General features: G+C 41.9%; 1 long non-coding RNA gene across 2 annotated transcripts in view; it reads left to right on the top strand.

Moving 5' to 3' along the window:
- The window catches only part of LOC132398617 (uncharacterized), a 62,546-nt gene that overhangs the window by 27,640 nt on the left and 20,366 nt on the right, over positions 1–14,540 (top strand). For both annotated transcript variants that reach the window (XR_009513726.1, XR_009513725.1), the window contains exon 3: positions 14,053–14,281. This is a non-coding gene — a long non-coding RNA (uncharacterized LOC132398617). The remainder of the gene's footprint in view (positions 1–14,052; positions 14,282–14,540) is intronic.

Here is a 14,540-nt window from a genome sequence, read left to right as displayed (position 1 = left end):
CTGCACATTAAAGGAAAGAACTTGGATGTAAGTCTCTTCCAGATTCACTATGATATGGCAATTAGTAAGAGCAGCAGCACGAGAAGGCACACTGCCAGGCCTGTAGGATTCCAATCTACTGACATTATGTTAACTTGGTACAGTGCATTAAAAAGACTGGACTTAGAGTAATGTGTTCATTTTTGGTTATCATTCCTCCACTGGGAGATCAGTACATTAGAAAGAGCAGAGGAGAGTAATCGAGAAGTTCCAGACATCAATTGCCTTCACTTTGAAAATAGGTTAAAGGAACAAAGAATATTTCTCCAGCAAAAACAAAAGATCAAAGGAGAGCCAACAAAATTTTAAAAAATTAATGAGATGTGTAGACAAAGCAGAAACTCTGGGGACCTCTATAAAGGTCAAATGCCCTGCGTTGACAGCAAATCCCATTAAATGAATTGAGAACAGAAGACAAAAGGGAATGGATTTGTATTTAAGAAAAGCATTAGCTGAAGCAAAAATCTGTAAGTCCCCTCTCGAATTAGCTTATCACAAGTGGAATGACCTGCCCCCTAATGTACTGGAGGTACTATTGTTTAATTTTGCTATCAAGCTACGGGATCAAAAGTCGTTCAATTAGGAGTGCTGGCAGCAACACCTGGCACCTAAAATTGAAACGGGAATGCATACAGACCAAACAATCAAAGCAGTATGCACCAGACAGAATTAAGCATTCCCACCGCCAAGGAGCTGAGGCTCTACAGTAATACCGTATCTAGACATGGTTGGCAGTGGGCAATGAAACAGGAGCTTGGCAAACATTCCTATCCTTTTGATCGTAAGGGGGTCAGCACACCATTGTGGGCTGAAGGGCCTGTTCCTGTGCTCATCAACAATGTTCTAAAAGCAAAGGCTGAAGCGTTTGCAACCGTGTTTAGACCTATATAGTGAGTAAATATCATTTCAGCTTTCTCCTGAATTTCTCATCATCGCGGAAGCCAGTCACCAGTCAATAGAGAACAGTACAGCGCGGGAACAGGCCATTCGGCCCACAGTGTTGTGCTGAACCAGCAAAAAAGCCAATCAAAATTGCTCAGACACTAGTCCTTCCTACCTACACCATGTCCATATCCCTCCATCTTCATTTCATCCACGTGCCTGTCCAAATGTCTCTAAAAGGCCTCTGGTATATTTGTCTCTACCACTATACCAGGCATCCACGACTCTCTGAGTCAAAAACTTACCCCTCACGTCCCATAGAACCATAGAACATTACAGCACGGAAACAGGCCTTTTGGCCCTTCTTGGCTGTGCCGAACCATTTTTCTGCTTAGTCCCACTGACCTACACCTGGCCCATATCCCTCCTTACACCTCTCATCCATGTACCTGTCCAAGTTTTTCTTAAATGGTAAAAGTGGGCCCGCAGTTACCACTTCATCTGGCAGCTTATTCCACTGTCCGACCACTCAGTGTGTGAAGAAGCCCCCACTATGTTCCCTTTAAACTTTTCCCCCTTCACCCTTAACCCATGTCCTCTGGTTTTTCCTCCCCTTTGAACCTGTCCCCTCTTACCTTCAATGCATTCCCTCTGGCATTAGATGTTTCAACCCTGAGAAACAAATACTCTCTCTTCCACTCTATCTATGCCTCTCGGAAACCTCAGTCAGATCTCCCCTCAGCCTCCGGTGCTCCGGAGAATTCAGCATGTCATGATAGCACGTGCCCTCTAAACCAGGCAGCATCCTGGTAAACCTCTTCTGCACCCTCTCCAAACCTTCAACATCCTTCCTACAGTGGGGTGACTAGAACTGTCACAATACCTCAGATACGGTCTATCCAGAGATTTACAGAGCTACAACATAACCTCCTGTTTTTTGAACTCAGTGTCTCAACTAATAAAAGCAAGTGTTCCATAAACTTTCTTAACCACCTCATCGACCTGTGTAGCAACTTTTAAGGAGCTATGAACTTGGATCCCAAGATCTCTCTGCTCATCAGGATTGTTAAGTATCTTGTCCTTAACAGTTTACTGTCTCCTTGAATTTGCCCTAGCGAGGTGCAACATCTCACATTTATCTGGGTTTTACTCCATCTGCCATTTCTTAGTACATATCAATGACTGATCTGTACTGTGCTGTATTTTTTTTTGCCAGCCTTCTACATTATCCACAGCTCCACCAATCTTGGTATCATCAGCAAATATACAAACACGCCCATCTATCTTTTCATCCAGGTCATTTATGTAGACACATCACAAACAGCAGAGGTCCCGGCACAGATCCCTGCAGGACTCCATTAATTCCAAACCTCCACCTCGAACAAGTCTCTCCAACCGCTACCCTCAGACTTTTCTGCTGAAGCCAGTTCTGAATCCAAACAGCCAATTTACCATGGACACCCATGCATCTTAATCTTCTGGATTAGCCTTCTATGAGGGACTTTGTCAAACACCTTAGTAAAATTCATGTACAAACCGGTCACTGCCCTACTCTCATCAATCTCTCATCACCTTGTCAAAAAGCTCAATCATGTTGGTAAGACAAGACCTGCCATGCAGAAAGACATTCTGGCTCTCCCTAATTAGGCCATGAGTTTCCAAATGTTCATATATCCTATCCCTATTCTCCAGCAATTTCCCTACAACTGATGTGAGATTCACCAGTTTGTGGTCTCCAGGATTTTCCTTTGATCCCTTTTTAAATAGAAGTACAATATCCACCACTTGTCAGCCCTCCGGGACCTCATCTGTGGTCAGAGAGGGCACAAGCCCAGTGATCTCGTCTCCTATTTCCTCCAATAACCTGGGGTAAACGCCATCAGGCCCTGGGGACTTAACCACCTTACTACTCATTAGGAGGCCCAACACTTCCTCCTCCTCGATCTCTAAATGCCCTATCATATTTATGCACTCAGCACTGATCTCCTGGTCCTCCATAACCTTTTCCTTGGTAAATACTGAAGCAAAGTACTCACTCACATTTTCTGCATCCACTCTCTCCCTAGTTATCCTCTTATGCTTGATGTGTGTATAGAATGCTTTGGGACTTACATCAATCCTACTTGCTGAGGACTTTTCATGGCCACTCCTGGCTTTTTAAATTCCCTTCTTTAGTTCTTTTTTGGTTTCTTTATACTCCCCATGTGCTTCATTTGATCCTAATTTCCAAAGCTTTACATGCTTTTCCTTTTTTTTCTTGTCTATATTCTTCATCTCTCTGGACATCCAAGGTTCTCTTATCTTTCTATCTCTGTCCTTCCTTCTAACAGGAACATCCCTTTCCTGTGCTCTGTGTGATTGATCTTTAAACACTCTTCAAATTTCTGATGTGGACTTGCCAGATAAAAGATGTTCCCAATTAACGCTTTTTAGTTCCAGCCTAACTCCCTCGTAATTTGCCTTATACCAATTTAAAATTCTCTCACAAAGATCGTCCCTATCCTTATCTATAGCTGTCCAGAAAGTTAAGGAGTTGTGGTCACTGCTCACCCAGTGAAAAGTCAGTCACCTGGCCAGGTTCATTACCCAACACCAGATCCAGAATGTTCCCTTCTCTCATTGGACCATCCACATATTGATTTAAGAAACCTTAACAAATTTTACCCTATCTAAACCCCTTACACTAAGAAGGCCCCAGTTTATATTAGGGAGTTGGATTCATTCCAGGTGGTATTAACAAACAGCTGAGAGAAATGGATACTGCAAAGGTGCGATCACTCAAGTCGAGCATAATGTTCTCCTAAAGGGTTATTCCCTAATGCCTGAAGGATGATCCATGGGCAGCTACCACACAGTCCATGACAGATTAGGTTCAATATCAAGGGGCAGAGCATCCAAGATGACCGGGGACTCTTCACCTCACCTTCGCTGCCTTTGTGATGTGTCATAGTCTTCTGCCAGCTCCACCACTACAGTTTTGGTTAGATTACTCTTTGTCTGGAACACTCCCCTTGACCTTACCACCAGGAGTGATCCTACCCAGAGCTAAGCTCCAGACGGCATCACTATCGGGATCTCAGGAACTTGAAAACCTCTCCATCATGACAAGCTGATGACCTTCGCAGAAGAACAATGGTTATTTGACTAGACAGCAGGTAGTACTAAGGACCTGTGTTCCATAACGAGCTGAACCTCTGGCTAAGCTGTTTCAGTACAATCACAACATTGGTATCAAACCGAACAATTTGGAAAATTACCCCGATATGCGCAGTTCACAAAAGAAAGATTACTACTCAGCCGCTCTTTTGCTAATCATCAGAATAGAGACAGTAGCTGTTACTGAGATCACAAGCAAAAGACTCCCATTTACTGGTAACCTGCTCAACAATGCCATCTTTGGGTTTTCACCAGCATCACTTGGCAGCATTTGACTGAGTTTGGCATCAGGGTGCCATGCTACAGGTGAGCAGAATGAGCATCAAAGATAGCAGTCATAGCTTGCATTGATGAAAAGAGTTGGGGGTAAGTCATTTTAGACGCCAATGCAGAAGATTGAAAAAAAGCTGCAGAGGATTGTAGACCTAGCCAGCATCACCATGGGAACTAGCCTCCCCAGCATCGAGGATACCTTCAAAAGGCAGTGCATCCATCATTAAGAACTCCCACCATTTAGGACATGCCATCTTCACATTACTACCATCGAGGAGGAGGTATAGGAGCTTGAAGACACGCCGTCAACTTTTTAGAAACAGATTCTTCCAAACCACCATCAGATTTCTGAATGGTCCACGAGCACAATATCACTATTTTGTTCCTTCTACTTTTAAAACTACTTATTTCTTTTTTTATTGTAACCTATAGTCATTTTTGATGTATTGCTCTGCGTGGCTGCCACAAAACAAGAAATTCATGACATATGTCAGTGATGATAAATCTGATTCTGAAATTAATTCTCTCTTCAATCCATATAGCCACTTACCTGGTGTAGTTCACTTCCTCCAGATTCTGCAATGTTTATTTCAAAACATAAAGATAAAATAATTATTTCCAATATTAGTAGAATTTTTACTTCCTCAAGATATTCAGAAGGCAGATTCCTGTGACACTAACCTTTATGGATCGCAATGTACTGCGTTTAATCCTGATCTTTTCCAAAGAGTTGTTTTTAGAACAATATGAAATAATGAGACTAAAGATCATTTGATTTTTTGGCGATTCACAGGCTATCTCGGGGAAAGTTCATTGTGGAGGGAGCAGGTCATTTGTTCAAATATTTGGGGCATTCAGTGGATAAACAGCAAACAATGAACGTCCTTATAGTTACATAAAAGTACTCAACTAAATTAACAGCTGCCCAAGTGCAGTGTACAGACACGGGGCACAATGAAATGCTAGTAATCCCAGCTGTCCATTTGGATTGAGGGAATTCTCCAGCTATCCTTGACTCAGAAGAATGTGATTTCACGTTTTATTAAGAACTAATTTGAGTTCCCCACTGGTATGTGTGGATGAAATAGGGCTTCCTGAGCTCCTTAATTATCTTTGTCCTATTCACTTTTTAATTTTTCTAGCTTTTCTTCATTCCTCTATTTTACAATATTTCATATCTTCATCCCAGTCATTTCCTTGAACCAGTAATCAAATAGGCGCTGCATTGATAAGCCGTTGGGAAAAGAGACCAAAAGTAGCCCTGGTCAGGCGGTGTGGGTACCACTTCAGGTTCGCCACTAGATGGCGCTGATTTACAGCAACCCAAGACATTTGGGATCAAAGTATTTGGGTAGTGAAAGTGAACACAGTTGCTCTAGATTCCCAGCACATGCAGAATCTCTTTTGTTTAGAATTGCTTCCCTTTTCTTTCCATTCCCAAAACATTCCCTTTGATGTACTTTATAATAGTTTTAATAATGCAAATGATAACAAAATGCATTTTGGAATCAGAATCTGATTCTGATTCCAATATTAATGAGTAACCTTATATTGACTCTCCACAAACAGAGGACTGCGCAGGAATTAACGTATACTTGCCTCTGCTATGGGGGAGTTTACTCACACATCTTTAATGTATTGATGATAATGGCATGTGTCCGGTGGAACAGCACCGGAGTGACCTCTCCAGGGCACAAGTCCGGGCAGATCCTGGGATGCCCAGTGGTCAAAACCCTTCCTCCCCCACCCCTCGGCCCCACCAATGTAGATCAAAGGAAAGCTTATGAAGCAATATGTTTGACACCAGCTTGGTTGCAGGAGCTGCTGGAAGGATGCTCAGTGATGTCCAGCCGCCTTAGGGGCTGCACGCCAGATTTTCTGTCTGTGTTTACTGCCGTAGCTTTCGTCTCTCCGGAAGCTGCCCACAAGGCAGTGGGGTATTTACCCATAGCTGGGGATCTGGTTCACGTCACTTGTAACAGGGTAAGCTTATCCGTGTGAAATCCATAATCACACATGGCATTCGTCTTTTAAGCATGATGTTTGGGGTGTCCATGTCCCTATTTGGTCCAGGTTTAATGTGCTCCTAACGACAACAAACCACATACAAATAATTTAATTGGCATCAGTGTCTTAGGTTGGGGTAATCTTTCAAAAGATGCACAAAGGAATGAACTCAGTTTGAAGATCAATTCTAAACCATGAGGTGAGACCATGCCACCTTTCAGAAGCTCAGGGCAGTTGTGTGTGTGAGAACCTATGTAGAGTAGTTCAACCTTAAACCAGAGTATAGACTTGTAAAGACTACAAACATAAGAGATTCGGGGGGAAACTCACAGTGCATTTTGAAGGTGTGAATGATTGTGCAGTGGTCACCTGTAGATGAAATGTAATCTTAATCTCAGTCCTGATGCAGTGTTTCAACCCATAATTTCGACAGTTCCTTGCCTCACACAGACACTACGAGATCTGCTGAGTTCCTCCTGTGGATTATTTGTTGCTCCAGATTCCAGCATCTGCATTACATTCTTAATCACCCGAGAAGTATTCTCTTTCCAACTTTTGAGTGCCTGCTGTCCTTAGAAACCCACATCTGATCCTGGTCCTTCCATAGTTTAAACTTTACATGTGTTTTCTTTTGATCAGGTAAAAAAACAGGAACGTTTGCTGACTTCTCTTTCCATAACTTGGTGAGGATGGGGGTAAGCTTGTTGAAGTAAATTGTAGCCACCACAGTTGATGTTAACAACTCATCTCTGCAACTTACAACATAAGCAAGGGGCAAGATATGGGATGTTCTTTAATGCAATAAGTGTTGATTAGGAATGTACAGTAGTAGACAGTGGGAACAGGTTTCTCTGTAGTTTATTCAATGCTCTTTTTCAATGACCGTTGTTTAGAGGTGGGGTCTTTCTTGCCATAAAAACATAAGAACATAAGAAGTAGCAGCTGGGGTAGGTCATCTGGTCCATCAAGCCTGCTCCGCCATTCAATAAGATCATGGCTTAAAATTATGAAAGGGATAGATAAGATAGAGGCAGGAAAATTGGTCCAGATTACTTATCTACCTTCAGATCTAACACAAGGAAATCTGCAGATGCTGGAAATTCAAACAACAACACACACAAAATGCTGGTGGAACACAGCAGGCCAGGCAGCATCTATAGGGAGAAGCACTGTCGACGTTTCGGGCCGAGACCCTTCGTCAGGACTAACCAAAAAGAAAGATAGTAAGAGATTTGAAAGTAGTGGGGGGAGGGGGAAATGCAAAATGATAGGAGAAGACCGGAGGGGGTGGGATGAAGCTAAGAGCTGGAAAGGAGATTGGCGAAAGTGATACAGAGCTGGAGAAGGGAAAGGATCATGGGACGGGAGGCCTCAGGAGAAAGAAAGGCGGGGGGAGCACCAGAGGGAGATGGAGAACAGGCAGACAACTAAATAGGTCAGGGATGGGGTAAGAAGGGGAGGAGGGGCATTAACGGAAGTTAGAGAAGTCAATGTTCATGCCATCAGGTTGGAGGCTACCCAGCCAGTATATAAGGTGTTGTTCCTCCAACATGAGTTTGGATTCATTTTAACAATAGAGGAGGCCATGGATAGACATATCAGAATGGGAATGATCTTTCAGTTTCCCAAGAACCTTCTCTCTAGTTATGGTAACTTCACACACTTTATGCCCCCTAACTCCTGGAACTTCCATCATACTGCTGGAGTTTTCCATTGAAAAGATTGATGTAAAATACTTGCTCAGTTTGTCTGCCATTTTGTTGTCTCCCGTTACTACCTCTCTAGCATCATCTTCCAACAGTCCAACATCCTCTCTTGCCTCTCTTTATCATCCAATAATCACATGGTTGAATGAAACCTTCCTGGTCTGTGTTTATAGGCCCTTTCTTAAGCATTTACCACAACAGCTTGTAGAACACTTACCATCAAAAAGATGTTAAGAAGCATAACAGAAACATGCTTAGACCAAAATTAACAAAGGATTAATATCAGAACCACATAAACAGATGGAATTACCAGCTGCTGGGGAAGTGAAGAGAGGTAAAGGTGTTTGATGTCGAGGAGATGTGAGCGGCAGCCTTTGAATAAATTTGACAGAGTTGAACTGAAGGAGCTTCCAGCTCATCAGCAAATATGTTGTTGCATCAAGATGAAACACTGATCAAACACTCTAGCCAAGGGGATTTGGGAGGAGAAACTGGAAAATTGTTTTCCTTAGACAACTGGCCTTCTGCAGGTGTGAGAGTCTGGTCACAGTTGAGTTCTGATGGGCAGTGCCTGATATCTACAAAGTTGCACCCTTTCCAATAAAGAGTTGGATTAGAGTTTCCACTGTATGGAATTGCTGCATCCCTGTAAGAAGCAGCAGCCTCATCTCCTGCCACGTGTTCAACAAGCCGTGTTATTTAAGTAATTATTTAGACTCTTTCATCTAGCAGAGGAATATTGGTTACCGTGAAAGAAAATCTGAATTATTAAAATATGAACATTTCCAAAGCAACAAGGAAGAAACAGTTGGACCAGATTTAGTTTGCAAAGATCTCTGCTCTCCATTTCTATTTCAGCTGCTCTTCAGTCTCAGACTGAAGACAGTCAAATGGAAGTCAGACTTCAAAATTAATCAGAGCCTCTTTATATTCATTTGAACCACACCACTATTAGTTACTGCTTACTCATGAGAATAATAATACAATCCCATTTTCCATCAGTATTAAGTCAAACCAATAATGTATGCAGAGAGCTCAGCATGTTTTTTGAATTAGCTAGCTTTTGAATAGCTGTCAAGAATGCATAACTGATCCATCTATTTATGGTCAATGGAGTGAGTTAGTGTGTAAGAGTTTTTCTCCTCCTTTTGCACTTGTGCTTTAAAGTTGCAGAAATATTAGTTTTAGAAATTTTGAACCAAGTTTACAAATATTGTTTATTCCTAAAAAAAGACAAAAGTTTAGGTCTTTGAAAATAAAAAAAAATGTTGATATCTTTAGCAGTAATTGCTCAAAACAGTTATTTATTTAAAGGTGACTCTTATTGTGCTGCATAAGCTGAGTCCTACTGGGTGAAGGAGAACGATTTGTCTCACGGTGTCACTCAGTCGTTATATAATTACGGTATACAAAACAGTTATATAATTACGGTAGGTTCTATTGGCCTGGATTTTCTGGTCAGAGGGAACTTTGGCTGGCGACCTTGATGAAAGCTTCATACAGGGATCTAGCGCGATTTGTGGCAGGGATTCCCCGTTCTGAAATAATTTTAGGTGTGGCACTTTTCAATATGGGACTGCATCCTACATTGGCAATGTCAGAGCAGCCAATCAAATTAACAAGCTCCCACAGACAACAGGTCAGGAATAAAATAAAAACTTTATTTAAAATAAACACAAAAAAAGTCTACAGATGCTGGAAATCAAAGCAATACACACAAAATGTTGGAGGAACTCAGCAGGTCAGGCATGTTGTGTGTGTGTTGCTTTTTATTTAAAATAACATGTTTAAACATTTTCCAGGAAGTGAAATAAAAGTTGGGAAGTATAAAGGATAGAAAGTGAAGGATCAAAAACAAGAATCTTTTGAAAGACATTGTTTGATATTATCTCAATGACCTTGGAATATTTATTAAGTACTTCAGAGGAAATAAAGATGCATATATGTAAGGTTAATTTTCAGACCCAGAGATATTTTTTCATGATTGGTTTTTGGTGAGCTATTAAAATCTTGGTTAGGTCATGTTTCGCAAGATTTAATATTTTCAGTGGATAGATATTTGTATAAATGTCTAAAATGCATGCCAGATATCTAATTCTGGACAATTCCAACAAGCCATCTTTTGGCAGAGGAGAGCATCATTAACATGAGCTCACATGCTCATGCCAGAAGCTCCTGTCAATTTTGCAGATTAAATACTGTGAGTACTAACAGTTTTGCAGTTATTACAAGAACAAATTCCATGTCATTTAGCTAATCTCAATACAAAGGAGCTACAAATTAACTGTCAAAGACACCAAGTTTTATGACTTAGATTTATTGGCTAAAATAGTTTTCTGGAAGAGTTAACATCTACCACCTTGAGTTGATCTGAAGTTTATTTTTTCTCGAAGAAGCTTTCTTTATTTCCCATAGATTGTTACATAGTAATTCATTGAATCTTCTCCCTCAATGAAAATTATGAACCAGAGTTCCATGTACAATCCCAGAAATGTAGAGATCGTGGTTAACTTTAATCTGGTCCCCACTTTGTAATGCCCAAAAGTAAAATTTTGGTAAATCACCATCGGAATTTTCCTTATATCCCATTATTAATATCTGGGTGGAATGCAGTTCAATATCTCCATTTGATGTCCCCATCCAAATGGTCCTGTTACGGTGTGTGCTCGTAGGACTGGGCCCAAGTGCGGAGGAACGGCAGACTCTCTCAGTCACGGTGGTCACTGGCACTGACTCAACCCAGGTCGGAGGATGGCAGACTGTCACAGGGAGCTCTGACAATGGCTTGGTCCAGAAGAGGAGAAACAGCAGAATTCCCCTGAAGAGTTGGAAACTGGAGGATAGACACAGGACTATCAACAGAGCATTGTAGGCATGACCGAGTGACACCGTTCTCCTTCACAAAGTAGGACTCAGCTTATCGAGCACAATGAGAGTCCCCTTTAAATAAGCGTAGAATGTGGGAAACGTGCTGGTCACAATCAACCCAGCAAGACCAAACCAAAAGCACCTGGGCTTAATAGCCCTAACAAATACAAGTCCTCAAGAAATCCAGAAGCCCAAAGCTCAATGGCAATCCGTAGAGGCCCAAAAGACAAAAGACAGACCCCCGTCTCATAGATGCCCAGTAAATGAATGTCAACAGTAGTTTACTCTAAGTGCAGCCACTCTTGACCCATATTTGCTCACACACACTTTCAACACAACTATGTGAGAAATGAAAACAGGAACATTCATTCTGCTCCTAGAGACATGGAGTATTTCAAAGTTAAAAGTTCAAAGTAGATCTTATTATCAAAGAACATATATGTCATCATGTACAACCCTGAGGTTAATTTTCTTGTGGGCATACTCAATAACTCTATAGAAAAATAACTATAACCATGACTGCCCAGCTAAGGCACTCAACAGAGTGCAGAAGACAACAAACTGTGCAAATACAAAGAGAAAAAAATAATGATAATAAATAATTAGCAATAAATATCGAGAATATGAGATGAAGAGTCCTTGAGAGTGAGTCCATTGGTTGTGGGAACATTTCATTGATGGGGCAAGTGAAGTTTAACACTTCTTTAACTAGCCACTGAGATCAACCTGTTCAACTAGGTGATTGAACTTGGATCCATCCCTCTACAAGGCTGTGCCTGCCACTGCATAACATTGTTGTGCCTTTGATGAGGTTACTAAATTACTCTTTTAATAAAACTGTCTGGACTGATTGGACCTTTAAAGAAATAGATGCAAGTTCAATAAGTATCTGCTTTTGTGTGTTGCTGCTAGTTTTGTTCTCTGTTGTTCATGCATAGGCATGCTATGTTGGTGCTGGAATGTAAGGTGACACTTGTGGGCTGCCCCCAGTACATCCTCAGGTGTGCTGGTTGTTGACAGAAGTGACACATTTCACTGTATGTTTTGATGTACTCCTGATAAATGAACTGGAATTTTGAATCTTTTGTTTTTGGAATGCACAAATCTCATTGCCCTTCCAGCTCAGGTTTAAAATTAAAAACACTGCTCAGTAAGAAAATCTTATAGATCCCTGTCAGTAATTGCTTTCCACATGCCAACTCCATCCTTAACAAATTATAGTCCTCTAGAATAGGCTTTAAATTGCTGCTTTTAATTTTTAAAACACTCCATATCTCATAGTTCGAATTTTTTTTGTTACTTATTACTCTGAGGAGTGCTTTAGAGATTTGGAAACCAAGCTGATACTAAGCTGCCGTAAACAGGCAGTTGATGGGTATTGGCTAGAATCCTGCTGAGACTGCAGTTTCACGGCAAGCTGCACCCATTCTGACTGTGACTGTGCGCTCCCTTCACTTGCGTATCTACTGGGGTCATCTGTTGTATCCGGTGCTCCCGATACGCCCTCCTCTGCATTGGGGAGACCTGATGTAAGTTGGGAGACTGGAATTTCCCAGTGGCCAACCATTTTAAATGGTATCTCCATTTCCTTTCTGACATGTCAGTCCATGGCCTCGTCTTTTGCCACGATGAGGGCCCACTCACCTCATATTCTATCTAGCCAGTCTCTAACCTGATGGCATGAATATTGATTTCCTCTTCTGGTAACTTTTTTCTTTCCCCTTCCCTCTTCTTCTATTCCACACTCTGACCTCTTACCTCTTCTGCTCACCTGTCTATCACATCCCCCTGGTGCCCTTCCTTCTTTGCTTTCTCCCTCAGTCCATTCTTCTCTCCCATTATATTCCTTCTTCTCCTGCCCTTTAACTTAACACCCACCTGGTTTCACCTATCACCTTCCAGCTATCCTCCTTGCCCAACCCCACCACTTGTTTATTCTGGCACCCTGCCCGTTCCTTTCCAGTCCTGAAGAAGGGTCTTGGCCTAATACAGCAGTAGGCAGTTGTCGATCCTAGGGGATCATGAGTTTGCGCCTCTGGTGGACTGTGTCCTCTCCAGGGCGCAAGTCTGGGCGGAAAGATTTGAAGAACCGGCCGTTCCCCCTCTCCATGTCACTGATGTAGTCCAAGGGAAGGGGAAGTGCCAATACAGCTTGGCACCAGTGTCATCGCAGAGGTTGCCAGAGTGAAGTTGTGAACAACATCAAACTGCCTTAGGGACTCTGGTTCCAGATTTCTTCATCGGGGTTTACTCGCGAAGCCTTTCCCATGGGTGGATATGGCCAGAAAGCAGTGGAGGCTTAAGATCAGAGTTTTCCTTCTCCTAGGCGGGCTGCCGTACAAGGCTGATGAGCTCCACCTGCCAAAGCAACTGGTTTTGATGTGCCAGTGGTCCGCTTTGCCCCTTCTCTTGTCAGTAGAAACAGCTCCACCAGGCCTAGTAGCTAAGCCACATATGAGGGCCGAGAGTTGGACTTGGTTGTGAGAGGCTTTTGGAATTGCAAGGTATCTGGAGCACTTTATAGGTAATGGGAGCTTATCCCCACTACCACCCCTGGCTATGACAACCTTAGGCCCAAAACATCAACTGCTTAATCATTTCCATCGATCTTGCTTGACCTGCTGAGTTCTTCCTGCATTTTATGTGTGTTGCTCTGGATTTCCAGCATCTGCAGAACCTTGTATTTTTAAAGAGTATTTTTTATAATGAGACTTTTTATAATGAGTCTTTTATAATGAGAATAAAGGGAATCAAGAGATCTGTTTTACTGAAAACTCCGAGCATGCATTTCTGGAATTTGAACCAATCCAAACAGTTGTGTGTTTTCTGTGTAAATACAACTCCAGAACACATTACTATTGCCCTTTAGCTGGACTGCAACATGAACAGACAAATTGTGCATTACAACAAAAATTATGGTCTATGGGATGGAAACATCATAATTACAATGCTCATTATAGCACATGACTTAATATTTATATACATATATAAGTGAATTCTGCTTCAAACATTCAGTTCCATTGAAATTTGATTTTTAGATGCTTGTATATTACAGCCTTTGAATATTTATGCTTTCTATGGATAATAATATGGTTCAATGTCTCGTTTGCATTTGTCCTAGATCGCAGTGCTCCTGTCACTTTATGGGAGGAATATTTCAGGGCACATTCAGTAACTCGGGACCATGGTATTACAGCGATTCTTTGTCGAAGATTGCTATTCGGATTCCACTATCACTTGAGCACTTGATGTAGTTCTTCTCTTTCTTCTGAGGCAACTCTTGGAGTTGAGGATGACTAAATTCTGGAATGTTGAAGAGACCTATGCGGGATCTACATATTCTCTTTCAGGTATGCTTAGTACAGGTGGGTTCTTTGAGACCTTACACTTGGCTTCAGCTGTTTCCACCGTGGAGACTTGAAGCGTAGAGTGCCTTCACTACTCTTAGGGCTTCCGTTTCTGGAGAAAATGAATGGCATATTGTCACAGTTGAAGGCAGAGAAATCAAATCCTGGTGGGTTTTATGATCCAGGGAGTATGACACTCGCTTATTAGGTGAAAATCTGAAGGTCACACTTTAAACAGGCAATAAAGTAGGGAAATGCCGGA

Source organism: Hypanus sabinus, chromosome 8, assembly GCF_030144855.1.
Source record: "Hypanus sabinus isolate sHypSab1 chromosome 8, sHypSab1.hap1, whole genome shotgun sequence".
NCBI lineage: Eukaryota > Metazoa > Chordata > Chondrichthyes > Myliobatiformes > Dasyatidae > Hypanus > Hypanus sabinus.
This window is presented reverse-complemented; position numbering and strand designations above follow the sequence as displayed.